Here is a 21,270-nt window from a genome sequence, read left to right as displayed (position 1 = left end):
AAAGGCGTGCGCCACCACGCCCGGCTTAAGCTTTGTATTCTTAAATGAGTTGCATAGACAAATGCCTATCTACGAGTAACAATATTAATTTCAAATTTTATATCAATATACAGATTTACACCAATAAAAGCTTTAATACTACAGCAATATGCAAATTATGTGCTAATGTAAAAAATTGTAACTTCAATTTTTGCATTAGTTATTAAAGATTTCTATCAATGTAAGATTACAGGTATACAGTGTTTTGTTTAGGAGTAAATTTGATAACCTATCCCTATTTGTCTATTCCTCTAGTCCCGCCTTACTCTTCCACCTCCTTTCATTTACTTAAGAAAGGGAGAGAAGAAGAAAAGAAAGGTAGAAATCCCTGCATGTGCGTTCTCTAGTTTCCTCCCTATCTGAAGCATTTGCAAACTATCCCTTAAAATGACAAGAAATCTATAATTCATAAAAAAGCAGACTACCCACTCCAACCTAAGGGCCTGGGACAATGATCTTCTTTTGCTTGCTTCCAGCTGAATTGGGATGAAGATTCCCTTCTGGGGGTCCAAAGGGAAATAGGAAATTTGATTTTGTCAAAGGAGGACATCATTTGCCTTAGCTGAAGTCCTGACTGTAACAGTCTGAAGGGCTGGATGGGTGAGCTAGCTGTTCTGGAAATATCCTGGAAGCAGTCTTTGGAGGAAACAGCTTCAATGTAATTGAGGTAGAATCAAGCAAGGAGCTGGAATGTAAGGTCCCAGAATCTCAGCACCCCAGAGTGTAAATCTTATCAGAGTTGTCTTTCTCCACTTTCATTCTACAATATATAAACCTTACAAGCAGCACATGGCTCTGTAAAGACATTCATATGGAACATGCAGGGTGCACAGATCAGTTAAGGAAGACCAATAAAGAAAGACAAATGTCTTTCTTTACATGTTAGTTTGATCACATAATCAAACTACAATATACATTTCCATTCTTTCAATCTGAAAGGATGGTATGTAGTAACAAGTCAAGAGAATGTTGTATTCAATAAGTATTATTGGCTGTATAGAGGCGTTTAAGTCTCACTGGTCCCCAGAGTGTCTCTGTGTACAGAGACATATCCATCACTTATCTTGTTAATCTTGTCAATCTTTCTCTTCTTGTCTGTAGCCAAGGTCTTCAGGCTGCACTCTATCTCAGCAAATCAACCTTCACCAAGCAGCTGATCTGTGGAAATCTCTACCCCGGCTCAATTTTGTCTTGCTATCTCCTCTGCCTCTTCTCTCCACCATGAGATGCATTGTAAATGTGAGGCAGGTTTTAGTATGGCCTTTGCCATATCCTTCCAGTCTTGGGGGATTACTCTATTTTTAATAGCCCAAGAAGTCAGGATTTGTTTTGTTTTACAAATGGCAGATGTATCCCAAAATTAGTGACACTTTCCTTAAATTTCCTCCGTTCTAACACATCCACGGGTTGCCATTCAAATTCCGGACAGTTCTGTGAATGACCATCGTGTGCTGTTCTTTGTTGTGTGCTAACCGGATGAACTAAAGTCTGGTTTCTATCAACCTTTGGTTGGTGTTCTCTAATGTTATCTTCTGTCTCTCCCTGAGTATTTTCCCTGATATTTTAAGTTCCTCCTATTCCATAAGTCCCTGTTCTTTCTGTTCAAAGTTCTGCTTCCACATTTTAATTTTGTCTTTATGTTGTAATTCTGGTATTCTGCTGTCTATTTTCTTTTGATTGATTAATTTTAACAGGTTCTCCTCCAAGCCTTGCTTCCAATCCTCATTATTTTCTCTCTGCCGCTCAGTCTGCTGCATCCTTTGTTCTAGCGTCTTTTCCAGTCCCTGTCTCCCACCTTCATTTTCTTCTCTCTGTTGCTTATCCTGACCCATAAATCCCTTATCTTTAGTTCCAGTGTTTCCTCTAGGCCATGTTGCCAGGTCTTAAATTTCTCTCTCTGTTGCTCATGCTGCTCTGTAAATTCCTGTACCTTCTGTTCTAGGCCCTGCTTCCGTGATTCTAACTTCTCTTCGTGTTGTAATTCTGATATTGCAGCATTTTACCTTATTTTTATTTACTAGCGTTAGTATAAATAAAATAAATAAATACAAATAGTCTAGACTCTGTTTCCAAATTTTATTGCTATCTCTTTGTGGTTCAGTCTGATTTATAAATTTCTGCATATTTTGTTCTAGCATCTTTTCCAGTTCCTCTCTGCAACCTTCAATTTTCTCTCTCTGTCGCCTAGCTTGACCTATAAATCCTGTACCTTTCGTTCCTCTAATTCCTTTTCTAAGCTGGTAATTGTTTATTTAGGGCCCTGTCTTTTTGAGACGACACGATAAACCATGATAGTAACCATGTCATAATGATAATTGACAGTGTGTCGATTTCCTTTAAATCCATCCCTGTCAAACTGTTCAAAATATCAATTTATAATTCTTATTACCTGATCCAGAGCTTCTTGTACCTCTGTTTCCCTCTGCTGTTCGATTTGGGACACTGCAGTTCGCTTCTGTGAGGTCCTGTCTTTGTTTGGGTCAAGGACGCGGATTTCAGGTGGTTGAGGCAGTCGGTCTGGTTGTCCGGTTTCCCGTTTAGACCTGGGAAATACGGGGAAGCAAGCAGGGAAGGCTGCTTGGGCTGAGATGCCTGCTGTGCTTTTGAGAAGGCTATTTCGCAGGCAGTCGCGCCCCAGGGTCCTTAGTCCTTCTTTAGTTTCAGGGAACCCCAACTGTTGTGATGCTGGCGCTGCCTAAATCCCAGCTCTGGCTGGGGTGCTTCCTCCAGTTGCTAGGGTTTGCTTAGGGCTTGGGGAGGCAGCGTTTAATTTACACAGTGCTGCAGCTTTAGACCGCAGCCCTAGCTGTTTATATTGGGGGGACGGGGGCGGGAGGCGGGGGTCTTTTATTTCAGATTAGTTAGGTTCTAAGCCCGACGTAGGGGTGCCAACTGTTTCGTTGATTTCTTACCCCAATAAACCCGTATAAAACACACACAACCCAGTTGTTATATTTATAAGCTATATGTCTAGAATGGGCATTATACTTATTCTCCAGCTATGAGACGTCTTGCTACCTGCAGCTTCCCCGGACCATGTGGTTCTGTTCCCTATTAGCTTTCTCCTTCCCATCTCCCGTCTCTTCACCTGGCACACTAAGACCTCCAGGCCCATCTTCCTTGTGGGGCTGTGTCCTCGCTGCTGCTGTGGAAAGCAGAGTTACCCAGCAGGGGAGAGAGACTCCATGATCAGGATACACTGTGCTTGGGGTGTGCTGACCCCTGCAACTTCCCCAAACTCTCACATCTGAGGCTGTTCATAGAGTTCAAAAGCTGTATTTCTTTCCTCTGGAAACGTTGGGTTTCGATCCCTATTGGTGTGTGCGTTGTAGCTTCATGGCTGTTTATATCAGATACAGTGCATGCATGTTTATTTTAATTTACTATAGTTTTGTATACTGGTTTCTTTGCATAACCTGGGACACTGAAGAATTGTTAAGGGAGAGAAAAGTGGTAACCAATGTAGTGTACGTTTTCAAAACAATTCCTTTGCCACGATTAAGGAAAGTGCAGTGTTTGTTGTTTTTGCTTTTCTAATGTTAAGTACTGAACTCATAAACCCACAGTCTCCGCTGACTGTCATCTGAGGAGTGGTCTATTTGTCAAGTCTTTAGTTCTTCGAAATGATGGCTTGATCAGTTATAAAACAATGAGAAAACCCCTAAGATTAGAAGTCTGGAGTTTTTGTTTCAGTGTTGTTTCTTAAAACCATAGAGCACACTTACAGGCGAGTAACTCAAATTCTGGGTTGAATTTCTCCTTTCCTCGGCTCCTGTTTTGAAGTCTCTCACCACCAAGCCTGGGTTTAGTGGCCAGCACAACCCTTCTCAGCACAGTTTGAAATGAGTCCCTGGCAATTGAAAGAACAGGGAAAGAGTTTCTAGGAGACAATTCCTCTTTTGTTTTCTCTCCAGACAAATGCTGTTAACTTTTGTCCTTTAAAATCTAACCTTAAGATTTTATTGTTTTTGTGAAAAATCAACTTAGAACCCGGTCACTTGGCCCTTTCTCTTCTTGTCACCTCCCAGTTCAAGCTGCTTGTATCTCTTAACAGCCAGTGTGCCAGGGTTCTCTTAGGTCTACAGTGGGGTTCTGAACGAGATCTTCTTTGTAAGCCTTTTTTTTTTTTTTAAATATGCTTCGTTCCCTGTCACAAGGACATAATCCTTGCCCTTCCTGCACTATCACTGCGTGGAGCTGGTGCCTGCCCAGTTCTTGCAGACCGCTGGGTGAGTTTTAGGAAAGTTCAACACAGCTGGTGGTGTGCTATCCAGTCAGAAGCCATTACATTTCTGTGAAAAAAAATCCTTAACATTCATGTGAATGTTATGAGCAGGATAATCACCATGGTTCTCTGCATGTTCTTAGAAGCCAGGATGGCTAGGTTCATAGTCCAGGTTTCATTCCACATTCATAAACGGACCCTGAACCAAAGGTTGAGTCATTTCTGTGTCTCCTTTCCCATATCTGCCATCCCAGGCGTCCTGGAGTTCACAAGGCTTGTGTTTATAAAGGGGTTGGGGGCTTTATTCGTTATGTGTGGCTTGTTTTATTTGGAAGAGAAAAATGTTCCCATACTCTGTACTAGGAACGGAACTGTGTGCCCTCTACCACTGGGCTCTCCTACCCGCACTTGTCACTTTTCATTTGTACATACAGTAACTCACTATGTTGCCTAGGCAGGCCTTGAACCACCTGCCCCAGCCTCCGTAGCAGCTCGGATCATAGACCTGAACAGTCAGATGTCTCTGTGTTTTGTTTTGTTTTGTTTTTATAAATATAGATTCAATACCGAATAGAGCCCCTGTTCTCCCTCCCCCCGCCCCCCATTGGTGACATCTGCTATAACTGAAGCCCCACATTAAAACCAGGAAACCCCACAGGCCAGACTGCAGCTCTGAATCAATCCTCATTCATTGTTTGATATGTTTCCAGACATGCATGAATGTATGTGGGCGTCCTGCTGTTTCACCCCCAAAAATGTCCTCAAAGGCATTACCACCTCTCACTGACTGCCAGGTGCTGTTAACTTAGTGTGACCAAAACACTCTTTCCCTAAGGAGTAGGTTTCTGTATATATCTCACTCTGAGGCCTTCAGCTCAAGCAGAAATGTGAGGCCACTTAGCAAAGATGTGCCCAGAAACAGGCAGGACGCTAGTACTGTGCACTCTAAGGAGGCTCACAGAAGGCTGGAAGGCAGCACACACCCAGAAAACCTGATGTAGCAGAGATGGCCAGGGAGTGGGAGGGGCCTTGGAAACCAGTTCTGGGCAGGTCAGGGGGGCTGCAGGCAGGTAGTCTTGAGAGTCCCCAACCCCAGAACTTCAGCTCCTTTCTGGTTCACCATTCCACTCTCTGGGTTTCTATTCCCACCCCAGGTCTCCTTCACTCTTCTTATGACTCTCTATCCCACTCTGTCTTCTCAGGTCTCTTCCTCCTTCCCCTTTAGGTCTTCTCTCTCTCTGTCTCTGTCTCTCTCTGACTCTGTGCCTCTCTCTGTCTCCTGTTCACTACTCTTGGAGCCAGATGCTATCTTTCAGTATCTGAGCCTTGCTCTCACCTGACCCTCTGCAGAGTCCAGGTTGATGGTCACCAACTGGGTCCCTAAACATCCTCCTTCCAAATGGGAACCTGTTTCATGTACCACAATATCAAGAACTCAAGGGGAGCATATTGCCAAGTACCAGTTGCCCCTGCTCTATGCCTGAATCTCTCCCTGTCCTTCTCAACTCTTTGTCTACCCCACTCATATATATATATATATATATATATATATATATATATATATATACTCTCCCATAGATGCCATGGCTCCCTAGAATCCTGACCAATAGCTGCCTGTTTCCCGTTTCCATCCCATTGCCATTTCAATACTGGCTCTGGTTCTTTCCCAACACTTTTGATGGCTACTGTGCCATGTGTGTGAGACTTACTCTTCTTCTGTTGCTGTGATAAAACACCATGTCCAAGCGCAAATTACAAAAGAAAGGGTCATTCTGGCCTATGGTTCTACAGTGAGAGTCTGTAACAGTGAGGCAGGCATGGCAAAAGTGGCCACAGCCAGAGGCTGACAAGTCACACCTCTAGCCAAACACAAGAAGCAGAGGAGGGGGAGGAGGGGGGATGGATGGAGGGGGAAGGGGAGAGGGAGAGTTAAAAGTGAGCTGAGGCTATAGCCTCTTAAAGTCCACCCCCCTGTTGTACACATCCTCCAACGTTCCTTATAGCAATGGTCCCATGACTTCCCCACACAGTGGGACCAAGCGTTCAGATACATCAAACTACCACACCCTGCCCTACCTGGTAGGGTGCACATGTCTTTCATCCCAGCACTCAGGAGACAGAAAGGTAGAACTGATAACATGACCACTCCATGGTTCAGGAAGGTTTTAATGTAGATATGAGAGAAAACAGCTGTGAGATGGAAACAGGAATAATATACCTTGCAGATTAAGGTTTCTGTTTGCGATCAAGACAGTTAAGAATGAGGTCTTGCTTGTTTTAAGTTGCTTTGCAAGTAAAGGGTTTTATTTGTAACTGAGAAGTTACTGTTTTCCTGTGTTAAGTCCTGGCAAAGTAAGGCTTCTATTTGTAATTAAGAGTAAGTTCCCGTGTCACCACCACTAACTGTAGGTCAGCTCTGCAGTGTGGGGCTCAGTGGAGGGCAGGGCTGACCAACTCGGCTATCACTCAGCCCAGATGCAGGGCCCTGAGTGGCCCAACCCCCACATCTACTCCATTCATGTGTGAGCTGCCGGGCACATAAAGGGACAGATCCTGGGGATGAAGTTGCAGGATCTCCATGGCTCTTGGCAACAGCAGGATGTCTGAAAGGAGTCCCAGTGAGGATCCAGTATTGATGGTGTAGCAGAAGCCAGAGCCCTTGAAGCAGAGCAGTGATGCACTGCAGTGAGCATTCATTAAAGCGATTTGGGCAAAAGGGTATATAGTGTGTGACACACGGCAGCTTCCAGTGGTGCTACGTCGATGAATGTGAGATGGAGAAGCTGGAAAGATGGAAGAGCTATGTAGTGATGTGGAAATTTTTCCTTCCTTTGGAGACGAACATGAAAGGCTTCTGTGCCAACCCCCGCCTACACCCCCACCTCGAAGGTAACAGTCCAGAGAGGAGATTTTTTAAAAAAATTGTGATGGGGGGTCTGGAGTATAGCTCTCCATGGTCAGTGGCCTCTAACAAGGATGCAGGTGGAGAACAGCTCAGCCTCCCTTGGGAGGCATGGGATGGCCACTAGGACTTTGACCATGTTCTCTATTCCTTTCATTTGGGTGGGTGGGGGGTACATGGAGCAGACATGGGAGGATTGGGAGTTGAGGGGGATAGGAATGTATGACATAAGATTCCCAAATAACTAATGAAGATTTTATGTTAAAATAAAGAGAAGTTCCTGTGTCTTGGATCTGCTGTAAACTGCTTGCAATCCATTCACATAGCAATGCCCTTGGTCCTTCCCTTTCTATGGATTTTTTGATCGCATACCTGTGAACATGGCAGCTCTCCTATAATACAGACTTCAAGAACACAGCAAGGGCTGCTCTTTGAAGTCTTGACTTAGGGCGAGGCAGCCAGTTGTCCACTTCCAGGAACACCCCAGAATGCATCTGGCTTTATTTGGACAGTTATGGATGTGGTCTTTTATCGGAGACTTTCTTCTCAGTTGCTTTGGGACTTGTGGTGTCAGGATGACTCTTCCTACAATTTCTATTCTAACATAAAAGTATTAAACATTATTTCACATAAAGTAAAATATATAACTGCTTAGATATTGAAAGAAGTGGTCCACACTCCGGTTCCTACAGTACTTTTGTCCCTGCATATATATCTGGATGCATTGTCTAATTTTACCTACAATAAAAGCCTTCCTTGTGACCATACCATGGAAGGGTCCTGTTGCAGTTCCTTTACTGTGCCCCCTTTGCTTTCAGAACTCACAGAGATGTGCCTACCTCTGCCTCAGCCTCTTCCCTGACCTCTGGGGCACTTAAAGGACGATGCCATCCCCCCCAACCTAAATTTTGTTGAGTAGTCACATGACTGAATGTACTCTCTCCTCTGCCCCTTCCCTCCCTGCCACATCACTGCCATGCACTTTAAATCTGTTGCTGTTGGCCTGGCTATCAGTCCCTCATTAGGTGCTTTTGTGGTGTGTGTGTGTGTGTGTGTGTGTGTGTGCTTGTAATCACCCTGGGCAGCTATCCTAAGGCCTAGGGCATATTGAGCACTCGCTCTGTATTTGAGTGAGAGCCATTCGTCTGATCTTGGTCCTGATGGACAGGACCCAGTGTGTGAACACTGCACCTCAGCTAATGCAACAGTGGGGGTTGTGCTGTGTGCCGAGTGGGGAGAGGATGCAGGAACTACTCTCTCTCTCTCTATCCCCACTTGAGCAAATAAGGCAGGTCCTGGAGCCCGGAGGACTACCTTACCCACAGATAAACAGTCCTCACACCTAGAACTAGATTTTTTTGTGTTCCAGAAAGCTAGCTGAGACCCGTTTACTGACAAAGGAGAAGCAGAGAAACACAGACTCGGGTTACACAGCATCTGCTTCTTCCTTTTGTGTATCGTGGGTTTTCCTCACCCGTGGCCTTTTATTGTAATCGGTGACACAGATCACCGATTCTGTTTGTTTGACAGGACCGCAGCCCAGGCTACCTTCAGATCGTCCTGTGGTACAGCATCGAGGTCGCTGTGGTCCTCCTGCCTCAGTCTCTCAATGGCTAGGATTGCAGGCATGAGCTACTAGCTCCAGCTGACTTGGGCCTGTTTTCTGAGACTAAGCAAGGAGAATGCTTCCAGAAAGAAGGGGCCTGAGACTTGAAGCCCCAGAGGGAGGGGTCACAGAGCAGGAAGCACACTGTCTCTGCTGAGCTACTCAGCAACTTCAAGCATCTTAATTAGTCCATTCCCCCCACTTCTTCCTCTTTTTCCTGCTGTTGTTAGAAAGGGGCTCCTTCTGGGCTCCTCGGGGGCCTCACCTCCTGTTTTTCACAGATTTTTTTTTTTTTTTTAAAGTCTGCAGACTCTTCTGCGGCCAGGCTGGATACAATAAAAGGCCACGGGTGAGGAAAACCCACGATACACAAAAGGAAGAAGCAGATGCTGTGTAAACGATGGTGAAGGGGCCCGAGTCTGTGTTTCTCTGCTTCTCCTTTGTCAGTAAACGGGTCTCAGCTAGCTTCTGGAACACAAAAAATCTAGAAACTTCAGTGAGCGTACTCAGGACTCAGACTTCCACCTGTAGCTAGATAGGAGATAACTGCAAAATGCTCCGGAACTCGTCTCTCTTCCTCGGAAGCTGTGGGCAGAGATCTGATGGGTCCTCTCCCTCTGTCTTTCCTTCCCATGCCTTAGACGTTCAGGTACTGACAGTGTGCCTTGACCATCACTCCCTCTCATCCACCTAGGACAAAGAATTTGCATCATCCTTCACGAGGTTAAACTGAAAAACAATTACCTGGAGCCAGGATATGGTTTTTCATTGTTTGTTTGTTTTCTCATCTTATTTTATTTAAATGAGTACACTGTAGCTTAGCTGTCTTCAGACACACCAGAAGGGGGCATCAGTTCCCATTACAGATGGTTGTGAGCCACCATGTGGTGGCTTGGAATTGAACTCTGGAACTCTGGAAGAGCAGTCAATGCTCTTATCTGCTGAGCCAGACCTTTTCCAGACAGGGTCTCACTATCACATCTGGGTGTCCTGGAACTCACTATGTAGACCAGGCTGGCCTTGAACTCACAGAGACCCACCCGCCTCTGTCTCCCAAGTATGGGATCTTAATTTACTTTTCGAAATATTTACCTAGCAGTCAGGAGAATGCAACACAAACACGGCTGAGCTAGGCCCCCAGATAACCAGGCTGCCAACTGGTATCATCCTTAGCACCAGCACTCCATAATCCCAGGAAGCCAGTTAGCCAGGCAGCCTCGTTCCTCTGTTCTCCTTGTTGGAGAAGCATTGTGCTTTGTACATCAAGAACACAGGACACTCTAAACAAAGACAAGGGGCTGGAGAGATGGCTCAGAGAGTAAGTTCAGCTCCTAGCACCTACGCCAGGCTTATTGGGTGCCCAGGACCGGGAACCCAGACTTGGGTAACCCCACCATACCAATGTCCCAACTCAGTGTCGGTTTCGTGATGTTTCTGTAGAAGAGAACGCAGAAAACGACAGGTAAATACATCAAGAGCCTTTTAAAGAACAGCGGCGGAGGCCCGCGGCAGGCAGGCATGCAGGTTGGAGCCGCGCAGGGACACCCCTGCGGTAGGGCTGGCTCCTGTGCTGCCCGACTCCTGTGCTCCGACTTGGAGAAGACGGGCGTCCGTTCGTCCATACCCAAAAGAGTCGGCCACAAGGATGTTGGGACCTGGGGGGTGGCCACGAGCGGCCAGTTAGGGGTAAGAGCCGGTGCAAGGTGACTTGTCCCTGGGCCTTCAACGCCCCAGCACTGCGCAAATGAGAAAGTCCAACAGGCCCGGGACCGGGCAGCGAAAGATAGGGGCGTGATGTCACTCCTGGGTGGCTGACGGGGCGGGGTTATGCAGATGAAGGTCGCGCAGGGGCTGCGGCGTCCGCAGCCGCGGGGGCAACGCGAGGGATTTCTCGCGCGGCGTGGGAGAGAACGCGGGTCCCCAGATGTCAGCGGAGCGCCGAGACAGCGTGTGCGACAAGAGAGGCCCGAGATCGGGCGTGGCTAAGTGACCGTGTGTAAAGAGTGCAGGGGCGGCGGGTGTGAGCCGGGGCCGGGCGCTGAGAGAGCATACTTACCTGGCAGGGGAGATACCATGATCACGAAGGTGGTTTTCCCAGGGCGAGGCTCACCCATTGCACTTTGGGGTGTGCTGACCCCTGCGATTTCCCCAAATGCGGGAAACTCGACTGCATAATTTGTGGTAGTGGGGGAGCTGCGTTCGCGCGCTCCCCTGTTTACTTGGTAACCAAAAGCAGGCTACTTTTTTTGTCATTCTGTGCTCTTGTAGCCTTTCTCTTTCACTTTAGAGAGAACCCTTGCCTAAGCTGATTTCCTTCTTCAAACTTTTTGAAGGCCCTCTGGCACCCTCGTCCTTCCTTCCATCTGTACTTTATCTATTTAAAAGTCTGCAGAAGTGGCTGTTTGTCAAGTGGCCTTAGAAAAATGACACCTTAGGTAATTTTAGGTTCTAAGAGAAAGATTTGACTTCTTGGGAGTTTTTATTTCTTAATGCTAAAGAGCACCCAAGGAGCGTATCTCTCAAAATTGGGTTTCAAACTCCAGCCGTTTTCTTCTTGGTTCCAGTGCTTAACACGCAACAGACCTGCACACCACTCACACTGCATACAAGTTTTAAAGCTAACAAATCAGTCACCCCTCATAGTCTTCTACTTGAAGACAGAAACGGCTGCTAGGAAGCAATTCTTTTGTCCATTGGCTTTTGCTTTTCTTCCTTTCTTTCTCTCTTTTTCTCTTTTTCTTTTTTTGGGCTCTAGCGCACGCCCCGGGTGACCAGCCCCTCGCGCGTCCGTGCTCCGGATCTGCGCGGAGCCCTGCTGGGCGCTCGGGCCGCGACCCCGTCAGCGTGGGGCTCCCATGGGCCCCCGATCCCCCGGGGGCGGCGGGACCCCAGCGTCTGGGAGACGCCGGCTACACGTTGCCACGAGTCCCACGGTCCTCACAGGTGTGGCCGCCGCGGTGACGTCCGCCTGAACAAGGAACCGGCGTGACGTGCTCACCGCCGTCTCTGTGGCGCAATCGGTTAGCGCGTTCGGCTGTTAACCGAAAGGTTGGTGGTTCGAGCCCACCCAGGGACGACAGACAGGCCTCACCTAGGCTTTTAACAGCCTGCTTTGCTTATTAAACCGTTAATCCTCTCGTCACTCGTGTAAACCCAGCAAGTTCACACGCCCTACACAGCGGGCAAACTCAAGACAAGCAAGGCCTTTCTTTAACCTTGCCTGTCGGTCACAGGTTGGTTATCTGTCACATGCCTGCCTCTAAAACTTTTCACTTTTTGTTGTTTTCTTTGCAAAGAGAAAAACTTGGGGACAACACCCATCTGTGGACAACCCCCCGCCTGGTGTATTTGGAAGCGGGTAGACTGGGAATACTTTAATTTTAAAAAAAATAATAAATTATCGTACAAGTCTCCAGATTTGAGTAACACAGGTAAACGCTATCATCATAGGGCCCTTGCTCCACCCTGAGCTGCGTTCTTTTGATGTACAAAAGGTAGGAACTTTACACCCCTGGCTTGCTTCTAGGAATGTCCTTGGACCGCTGGCTCGACCCCATAGCACTTCGCCCCCTCCCGAGGTGCCCCGGAGACGACGGCGATGGAGGTCTATCGCGGGCTTGGGGTAGCTTAAGGGGCTCCTTCTGCGCCTGCAAGAATGGCCACGACCCACACACGGACTTCACCCTCACCGTGGGTGGTCCAGCTGACGCCCAGGCGCGTGCGCTCGGGGCTGCTCCCGACGCAGCGGGCACCAGTCAGGCCGGGCTGAAGCCGCCGAAGCGAGCAGAGACCGCTCCGCGGTCCGCACCGGGCGCCGGCCTGCGCTCCGCCGGGGCGGGCAGCTCAGTCCGGGCGTCGATGCCCAGCGGGGAGCGGGCGCCGAGGGACCCGGCGGGACTGGATTGACCGAGGCTCGGCCAACAGCGCCTGCACCCTGTGAACGCGCATCGCACTTCGCCGGGCGCGTGGCTCGCCGTGATCGTATAGTGGTTAGTACTCTGCGTTGTGGCCGCAGCAACCTCGGTTCGAATCCGAGTCACGGCATGTCGTCCTTCTTGCTCCATATCCTGCTTTCTTGCCTCCTGTTTGTAGGAACCTTTCATTCCCCTAATCAATGTCTTGCTTGCCACAGACTCCAGGCTCCTTTCTTCAAGGACTCCTACTGCTGACTTAGAGGAACTAGGGGAAAAGACAAAAACAAAAAGCAGTGTTGTTGTTATTATTACTATTGTTTTTATCTTTTAATTTTTAATTAATTAATTTTCACTTTTGAGCTCGGTATCTTCCCTGTCAACCAACCACGCTTTCTCATGTGTTCTCAAAATTTGCCAGTCTACCTTGCCAGATTTACCAGAGAATTCCAAGGGCTGGTGGACTCCTCTATGTGCTCTCACACACACACACACACACACACACACACACACACCTGGACTAGCTGTTCTAGTGCCTGTAGTTTTTCTTTTGTCGTAGATCATTGATTAATCCAAATGGGTTGGTCAGTCAACCACCTTAGTGGTGGTCGCTGGTGTTTTATCAGCACTGGCTCCTTGATGTAGAGTTGAATTGTCAGCCTCTGCCTTGTCTTGTTTATGGGCAGCCTGGACAGTTTGTAACTGTCTTTGATAACGTTCCTTAACTAATTTGATTTTTTTTTTTTTTTTAATTAGGAGCCTGACAGGTTTTGTGGCTGACCTCTGAAACTGAGGGATATTAAGTTGTTTTCCACTGTTGTAACAGATCTCTTCCCCATAAGTTTATGGCTGTATCAGCCACATATGGCCTTAATTTTCCTATCTGGCCCTCAGGCATTGTACATTTAAACCATCTGGTGCTTTGCTTTATTCGGAATAGAGTCCAACTCCCTGAAACAGGATGTCTACTTCTTGAAGTGGCCCATCTGAAGGCTAAGATTTTGGAGAGATAGTGGTGACCTCTGCTCCAGTGCCCACCATCCCTTCAATCTCAATATTGTTTAGTAATATTTTAAGCTTGGGCCTTTGACCTTCTATAGAAGTTTGCCAAAATATTCATTTTGGGCCCCTTTTTAGTTTTTAAAAATTGTTTGTAGAACTCGCCTCAGCCTCGTCTGGTCTCACACATCTGTTTTTAGAACAATGATGTTCAATTGTCCTGAGGAAGAGAACTCTCCCTGTCTGCCTTGGGGCCTGCAAGAGCCCTGGGAGTATTTTGCTAAAATATTGCTCCATTTGTCTGTTATAGCTCTACATTCCCTAGTCCAGTGCCAGCCTTTGCCACACATATTCCAGGAGGCATGGGCTCCCTTTTGGGATTAATTTGGTTTTCTCTGCAGTTTATTCTGAAATGACCCTGCTCACCACAATTAAGACATTTGAAATTTTGGGTCATCTCAGGGCCTCTAGTGGCGACTTCTCCTACTAAGGTCATATCAGGTGAACAAGGTTTAACATCAGCTGTATATCTAATCCACTCGTCTATTGATGCTGCCCTTGCCCTCGGTGGTCTGGTTACTCCTTTGCATTCGGCATTCGAATTTTCAAAAGCTAAGGACTCCATCATTGCCTTTCTTGCTGCTAGATCTGATACACGCCTTTCCACAGCTGAAGTCAGCCTTTGCAAAAAGTCAGGGAATACTTCCTTTGGACCTCGCATGATCTGAGAAAATGGTTCAAATCTTTTCCCTGATTCTGTGGCTTTGTCCCAGTATTTAAGGCTGCAGAGTGATGTAATGCCAAGGTTTCTTCATTGTATACAGCCTGCACCTCTATCCCAGCAAAGCAGCTGATCTGTGGAATCGCTCTACTCTGGCTCTATTTTTTCCTGCTATCGCCTTTGCCTTGTCTCTCCACCATAAGAACCATTGTTAATGTGATGCAGGTTCTAGTATTGCTTTTGCTATAGCCTTCCAGTCTTGGGGGGATTAAATCAGGAGTTGTCCCCTTTTCCTCCCCCTGTTCCCTGAGTTCCCGTACTCTCTGTTCAAGGTTCTGCCTCCACATTTTAATTTTTTCTTTATGTTGTAATTCTGGTACTCTGCTGTCTATTTTATTTTGATTGATTAATTTTAACAGGTTCTCCTCCAAGCCTTGCTTCCACTCCTCATTATTTTCTCTCTGCCGCTCAGTCTGATCTGGGATCAAAGGATCAGTCTGCTGCATCCTTTGTTCTAGCATCTTTTCCAGTCCCTGTCTCCCACCTTCATTTTCTTCTCTCTGTTGCTTACCCTGACCTATAAATCCCTTATCTTTAGTTCCAGTGTTTCCTCTAGGCCATGTTGCCAGGTCTTAAATTTCTCTCTCTGTTGCTCATGCTGCTCTGTAAATTTCTGTACCTTCTGTTCTAGGCCCTGCTTCCGTGATTCTAACTTCTCTTCGTGTTGTAATTCTGATATTGCAGCATCTACCTTATTTTTTGATTTACTAGTTTTAGTAAATTATCTTCTAGACTCTGCTTCCAAACTTTATTGCTACCTCTTTGCTGTTCAGTCTGATCATTGAATTTCTGCATCTTTTGTTCTAGCATCTTTTCCAATGTTTCATTTAATCCTTTTTCTAAGGTTTGTAATTTTTTATCTAGAGCTCTGTCTCTTGAGAAGACATAGTAGACATAGTAAATCAAGCTATTCAATATTGTAATAATTATAACTGACAAAGTGTCAATTTCCTTTAAATCTATCCCTGTCACACCGTTCAAAATATCACCCCATAAAATCCAAAAGGTATTTATTTTGTTTCTCATCTTTAACTATCTTAAAAATTATCTTCTTACCTGATCTGGAGTTTGTTGTACCTTTGTCTCCCTCTGCTGTTCTCCTTGGGACACTGTAGTTCATTTCTGGACCGATCTGCTGTTGTTTGCGAGCCTGTGGCGTTTGCCAGTCAATCTCAGTTGGTAGAGCGGGGCTGGCTGGTCTGAGACCTGTTTAGACTTGGGGCATTCGGGGTAAGAGAGCACAGGAAGGCTCCCTAAGGCGAATCAGCCCACTTCGCCTGTGAGAAAGCTTTAGAAGGTTAATTACTGGTTTGTTTTTTGTTTTTTGTTCCCTCAGACTTTCAATCCACACACTGCTGCAGCCCTAGATCGTGCCCCAGACGTTTATTCAGGGCAGGGTACTGGTGGTGATGGGGTGAACTTTTATCTCAGGTTAGTTGAGTTCTAAGCTATCTATACATTGATTGGCACACCAAACGTTGCAGTAATTTCTTACAACAATAAGCCTGTATTAAAACACACACACACACACAACCAGATATTATAAGCTATATGCCTAGGTTGGGCAGATCTACCACTATACTAATTTATTCCCCAGCTATGAGACCCCCCTTTGCTCCATCTTCCTTGTACCTCCTTTTCCTCCATCTCTCACTCCTCCCCTTCTGTGAGACCACCCTTCCCACCTTTCCCATCCACTGCCCAATCATTAGCCTTTATTTGACCAGTCAGAATGGGGAGAAGGTTCGGTGAGATCACCTGAATACATAATCTATTTCTCTTCTAGAGGGAGTAGAATTAACATCAAAATACAAACAGCACCAGGGCAACCCACAACACTGCCTTAGGAACGCTAGAAATCAAACCCAACTCCTCTATAAGAACAGCAAGTGTGGGCTGGAGAGATGGCTCAGCAGTTAAGAGCACTGGCTGCTCTGAGCCACCAACCACATGGTGGCTCACAACCATCTGTAATGGGATCTGATGCCCTCTTTTGGTGTGTCTGAAGACAGCTACAGTGTACTCATATAGATAAAATAAATAAGATCTTTTTTAAAAAAAGAACAGCAGGTGCTCTTTAACTCCACGACTAGCTTTTAAAATAAAGATTTGAGGGAATCAAAATCAGTAGCTCATGCTTGCATATCAAGCACTTTATCAGCTGAGCTCTCTCAGCTCCTTGGCGGGCGTAGACAATCTTGGCATCATGGAATCTGACTGCGATTCTACTTAGGCAGCAGAGGCATGAGGCCCACTGTAAGCTCCAGGATTGACTAGTTTGTCCATGTAGGTAATACGTGGAACAGCCAAGGGTGTATAAAGTAAGAGCCTTAGGAGAGAAGGGAGGGAGAGAGAAAGGTAGAGACAGACAGACAGACAGAGGAGTTGGGGGTGTAGCTTGATTGGTGGAGTGCCTGTTAGCATGCAGGAAGTCCTGAGTTCCATCCCTAGCCCGGCATCAAAGGGCATGGTGATTCGATCCACTAAGCCCAGCACTCAAGAGCTGAGGCAGAAGGATCAGAATTTTTTTTTTAAAGATTTATTTATTTTTATTATATGTAAGCACACTGCAGACACTCCAGAAAAGGGCGCCAGATCTCGTTACGGATGGTTGTGAGCCACCATGTGGTTGCTGGGATTTGAACCTCGGACCTTTGGAAGAGCAGTCGGGTGCTCTTACCCACTGAGCCATCTCACCAGCCCAGGATCAGAAATTCAAGGTTCTCCTCAGTTACATAGGGATGAGGCCAGCCTGGGCCAAATGAGATCCTGTTACAAAAGGAGAGAAGAGAGGGCTGGAGAGGTGGCTCACTGAGACCTGGCTGCTTACCCAAAGTACCTGGGTTTGGATCCTAGCACCCAAACGACAGCCTGCAACTATCAGTAACTCTAGTTCCAGGAGATTCTGCACCATCTTCCAACCTCTGTGGGCACCTTGCCTGCATGCAGGACACATGTGCGTGCAGATAAAACACTCATACACATGAAGCTAAATGAGTTCTTTAAACAGAAGAACAATAAAAGTATACATTTGCCATAAATCTAGACATTCTGCTCCTGGGAACGGATTCAAAAGCAGTGATAAGATCTCCACCCAAAACTCACAGGAAAGTTTTCTTTGTAACTGCCAAATGCTGGTAGCGTGTGACTTTTCTTGAGAGGACGCACATAAATGTCTGTTCTCTCCAGATAGGACACCATGACAGAGCAAGGAAGACACCATCCAAACCTGGCTGGGGTGAAATGGTGAATTTAATGGGATCCCAGGCAGAAGCATGGCTGACTCAAATGTTGTCACATCCCTGGGAAGCCAGGCCCTAAATGGGTGACAGCTTGTGAAAACTGTATGCCTGGATCTCACTGAACAACCTATAGGCACTTCTGCAAGTTTCCCTCCCTAGCAACTGCCACTGCTTATGTGACACTCGGGTCTTGTGCATCTAGAAATTTTTGTTGTTGTTTCTCTGTGTAGCCCTGGCTGTCCTGGAACTCACTGTGTAGACCAGGCTGGCCTCGAACTCAGAAATCTGCCTGCCTCTGCCTCCTGAGTGCTGGGATTAAAGGTGTGCACCACCACCGCCCAGCATTTAGAAACTTCTGAACTGAAACCTCATACCTTTTATTAGCTTCTGGAGCTCCCTCCCTCCTCCAGAAGGGAATGTCTCAATTAGGAGGAAACTGATTAGAAACAGCCACCAACAGGTAAGGGGCACACAATCTGTGCTTGCTATGATGGCTTGGCAGTAGCATGAAGAGATAAAGTCTGAGAAGGCATGGCAACATCTCAGCGTGATAGCGCACAGTGAAGGAAATCTGCTGCAGCCTTGTCTTCTGTTGCTATAACGAAGTGCCTGAGACTGGATAACTTCATAAAGAAAAGAGGCTTGTTTAACTGAGCACCAGCAATGACTTGGCTCTGATAAGGACACCATGGTAGATGTTGTCATGGCAGTGTGAGAGACAGACACAGAGGGACAGGAAGCTAGAAAAGTTAAAATTCTAGGGTTGGCTTTCTCTTATAGAAAGTTGCTCTAGTGAGAACTAACTGGGGCCCTTGGGAACTACCTCAATCTCTCCAAATTGCAGAGCTCGCCAGTGACCAACGCTATTCACTATGGTCTGTCCCTTGTAAGTCCCACCACTTCAACACCAAGAGACAGACTGCATCAAAACGAGGGCAGGTAGCTGGAGCTGAAGCAGGAGGATCTCAAAAAATGTTCAAGGTCAACAGTGGAAACTTAGACTCAATAAATAAGTTAATGAAATGGGGTCTGGCAAGCTGGCACAAGCCTAGAATTCCAGCATTTGGGAGGATCATAGATCCATTGACAGCTGGGCTGCATGAAGACTTGGGGAGGGGGGGACACTCTATTACTATTTTCTTCCTCTTATACAAAAGGAGAAGATGCAAGCTGACAAAAAGTTAGGGATGGTCAATTAAATGCCTACAGATAGCCAGAGAGAAGGAGAGAGGCAAAAGAGACACTTGGGGGTGGTGACATACTCATTACCTTGATGGACCAATCATTTCATAGACATATACATGCACATATATACATTTTGTTGTTGTTTCTCGAGACAAGGTCTCACTATGTAACTCTGGCTGTTCTGGAACTCATTCTGTAAAGCAGCCCAGCCTTGAACTCAGAGATCGTGCTTGGTTGGCAGACACATATATTACAAGTCATAAAGTCACACCCTGCCAATGTGTGCAACTTACTGTAAATCAAGTACACCTAAATAAAGCTGCCATTTAAAGGGGGTAGGGAAACCCCAGCACGGTGGCCCACACCTCTGATCACAAAACTCGGGAGGCAGAGGAAGTCAGAGCTCCATGAGAACCAGGCCAGCCTGGGCTACACAGAGAAATACTGTCTCAAAACAAAACAAAACAAAAACAAGAAACAAGCAAAATGGTAGTCCACATTTTCCTCTTCCTTTAGTGAATGGGCTAGAAAAAAAAAATGGGGCATTCAAACAAACTTGGGAAAATCGCAAAATGGCAGGGAAAGAAAATAGAACAGTTATTTTATGTAGCTTTTCAAGACAGGGTTTCTCTGTGTAGCCTTGGCTGTCCTGGAACTCACTCTGTAGACCAGGCTTGCCTTGAGCTCAGCCTGCCTCTGCCTCCCAAGTGCTGGCTTAAAGGTGTGCATCACCACTGCCTGGGTATGCTTGCTACTTTACTGTTATCACAAGATCCATTTTCATTCTCCAGAGTGGGTCATTCTCAAAATCATATCCAATAAAAGGGTCTACAGTTTTTTAAAGCAAAAGCTGAGCATGCACGCACACACACACACACACACACACACTCCCAAGTGCTGCCTCACCACTGCCTGGGTATGCTTGCTACTTTACTGTTATCACAAGATCCATTTTCATTCTCCAGAGTGGGTCATTCTCAAAATCATATCCAATAAAACGGTCTACAGTTTTTTAAAGCAAAAGCTGAGCATTCACACACACACACACACACACACACACACACACACACCTGTGACCAGTAATTCTAAATTCTGACTTTCCACTTCCACAAATTGTCAGCAGGTGGCGCTAATGACTAAAAAGTTACCCAAAGAAGACTGGCAACTCTGCTTTTCTTTCTTGTTTTCTTTCCTGCCTTCCTTCCTGACAGCTTTTGTGGCTCTTCTGGAATTCACTGTGTAGACCAGGCTGGCCTCGAACTCAGAGATCCACCAGCATCTATTTCCTGGGTGCTGGGATTAAAGGCGTGCACCATCACCACCCAGTGAGAAAAATCAACTTCTAAAGAGTGTCTGAGCCTCCACTCCACCCCAGTGATACAGACACTGCCATGGCTCTTGGTCACAAAGCAATACTGAGGACATCGTACATCCTGGTTGCACAGCACGGAGAAATCAATCTAGAACCGAGCAGCAAACTTCTAGCTTCCATAGTGCCAGGAGGCAGCAGGCAGGCCACTGTGGAAGAAATGGCATCCAAGGTCTCATGCTGGACCCTGTATCTACAACACTGACCTTCTAAGTAAGATGCAGACACTACTACAATAGCGTCGTGGCTATTTAGGGAGTAACAAACTGTTTTCTGGTTGGACTTGAGGCCTGCTCAGTCATTGGCTGAAACCATTGCTGAATTTTTGCTGTAGATGCTTAAAAACGCAGAGAGCAATGCTCATCTTACAGGTTAGCTGTGGATTCTCAATCACTGAACATATCCAGGTGACTCATGACCATATCAACCCATAAAGGGGATCCCCTGACACTCAGAAGTAACCCTCATTGAAAAGGAACAAACGGTGTGTGTGCCTTTAATCCCAGCACTTCGGAGGCAGAGGCAGGGGAATCTCTGTAAGTTCAAGGCTAGCCTGGTCTAAGAGTGAGTTTGAGGACAGCCAGGGATACACAGACAGCTTCCTGCCTCTGTCTGGGATTAAAGGCCTGTGCCACTATACAAGGTCCTAAGCTAATATGTTTTATTTCATACATACACAGATATAGTTTTATTTTCTTCTTTTCTTTAGAAGCCAGAACTTAAAGTTTCAGGCTAGCCTGTGCCACATTGTGAGACCCTATCTAAAACAGACAAAACACACCAAATGAGATATATCAAGAAATGGACAGAGATCCATTCCTAGGATGAGGCACTAACCTGATCTAGCATCAGCAAAGAAAAAAATAAAAACAAAACAAAGCGAACAGATGTAGTGGTCAGTTCTTGTCAACCTGACACAATCCAGAGTCAAACGGGAAAGACAAACCTCAATTGAGAAGATGCTCCATTGGATTGGCCTGTGTGCAAGTCAGCGGGACATCTTCTTGATTA

At 46.3% G+C, this 21,270-nt stretch overlaps 3 non-coding genes across 3 annotated transcripts; all 3 read left to right on the top strand.

Moving 5' to 3' along the window:
- Positions 1-10,820: 10,820 nt before the first annotated feature.
- Positions 10,821-10,986, top strand: LOC115030673 (U1 spliceosomal RNA). The gene has a single exon (XR_003836279.1). It is a non-coding gene; the product is annotated as a U1 spliceosomal RNA (small nuclear RNA).
- Positions 10,987-11,774: 788 nt separating this feature from the next.
- Trnan-guu (transfer RNA asparagine (anticodon GUU)) lies at positions 11,775-11,848 on the top strand. The gene has a single exon. It is a non-coding gene; the product is annotated as a tRNA-Asn (tRNA).
- An 896-nt stretch (positions 11,849-12,744) lies between these two features.
- On the top strand, positions 12,745-12,816 carry Trnah-gug (transfer RNA histidin (anticodon GUG)). The gene has a single exon. It is a non-coding gene; the product is annotated as a tRNA-His (tRNA).
- The last annotated feature ends 8,454 nt before the right edge of the window (positions 12,817-21,270 follow it).

This window comes from Mus caroli, unplaced genomic scaffold (assembly GCF_978045245.1).
Source record: "Mus caroli unplaced genomic scaffold, Mus_caroli_1 scaffold_3, whole genome shotgun sequence".
Classification (NCBI taxonomy): Eukaryota; Metazoa; Chordata; class Mammalia; order Rodentia; family Muridae; genus Mus; species Mus caroli.
This window is presented reverse-complemented; position numbering and strand designations above follow the sequence as displayed.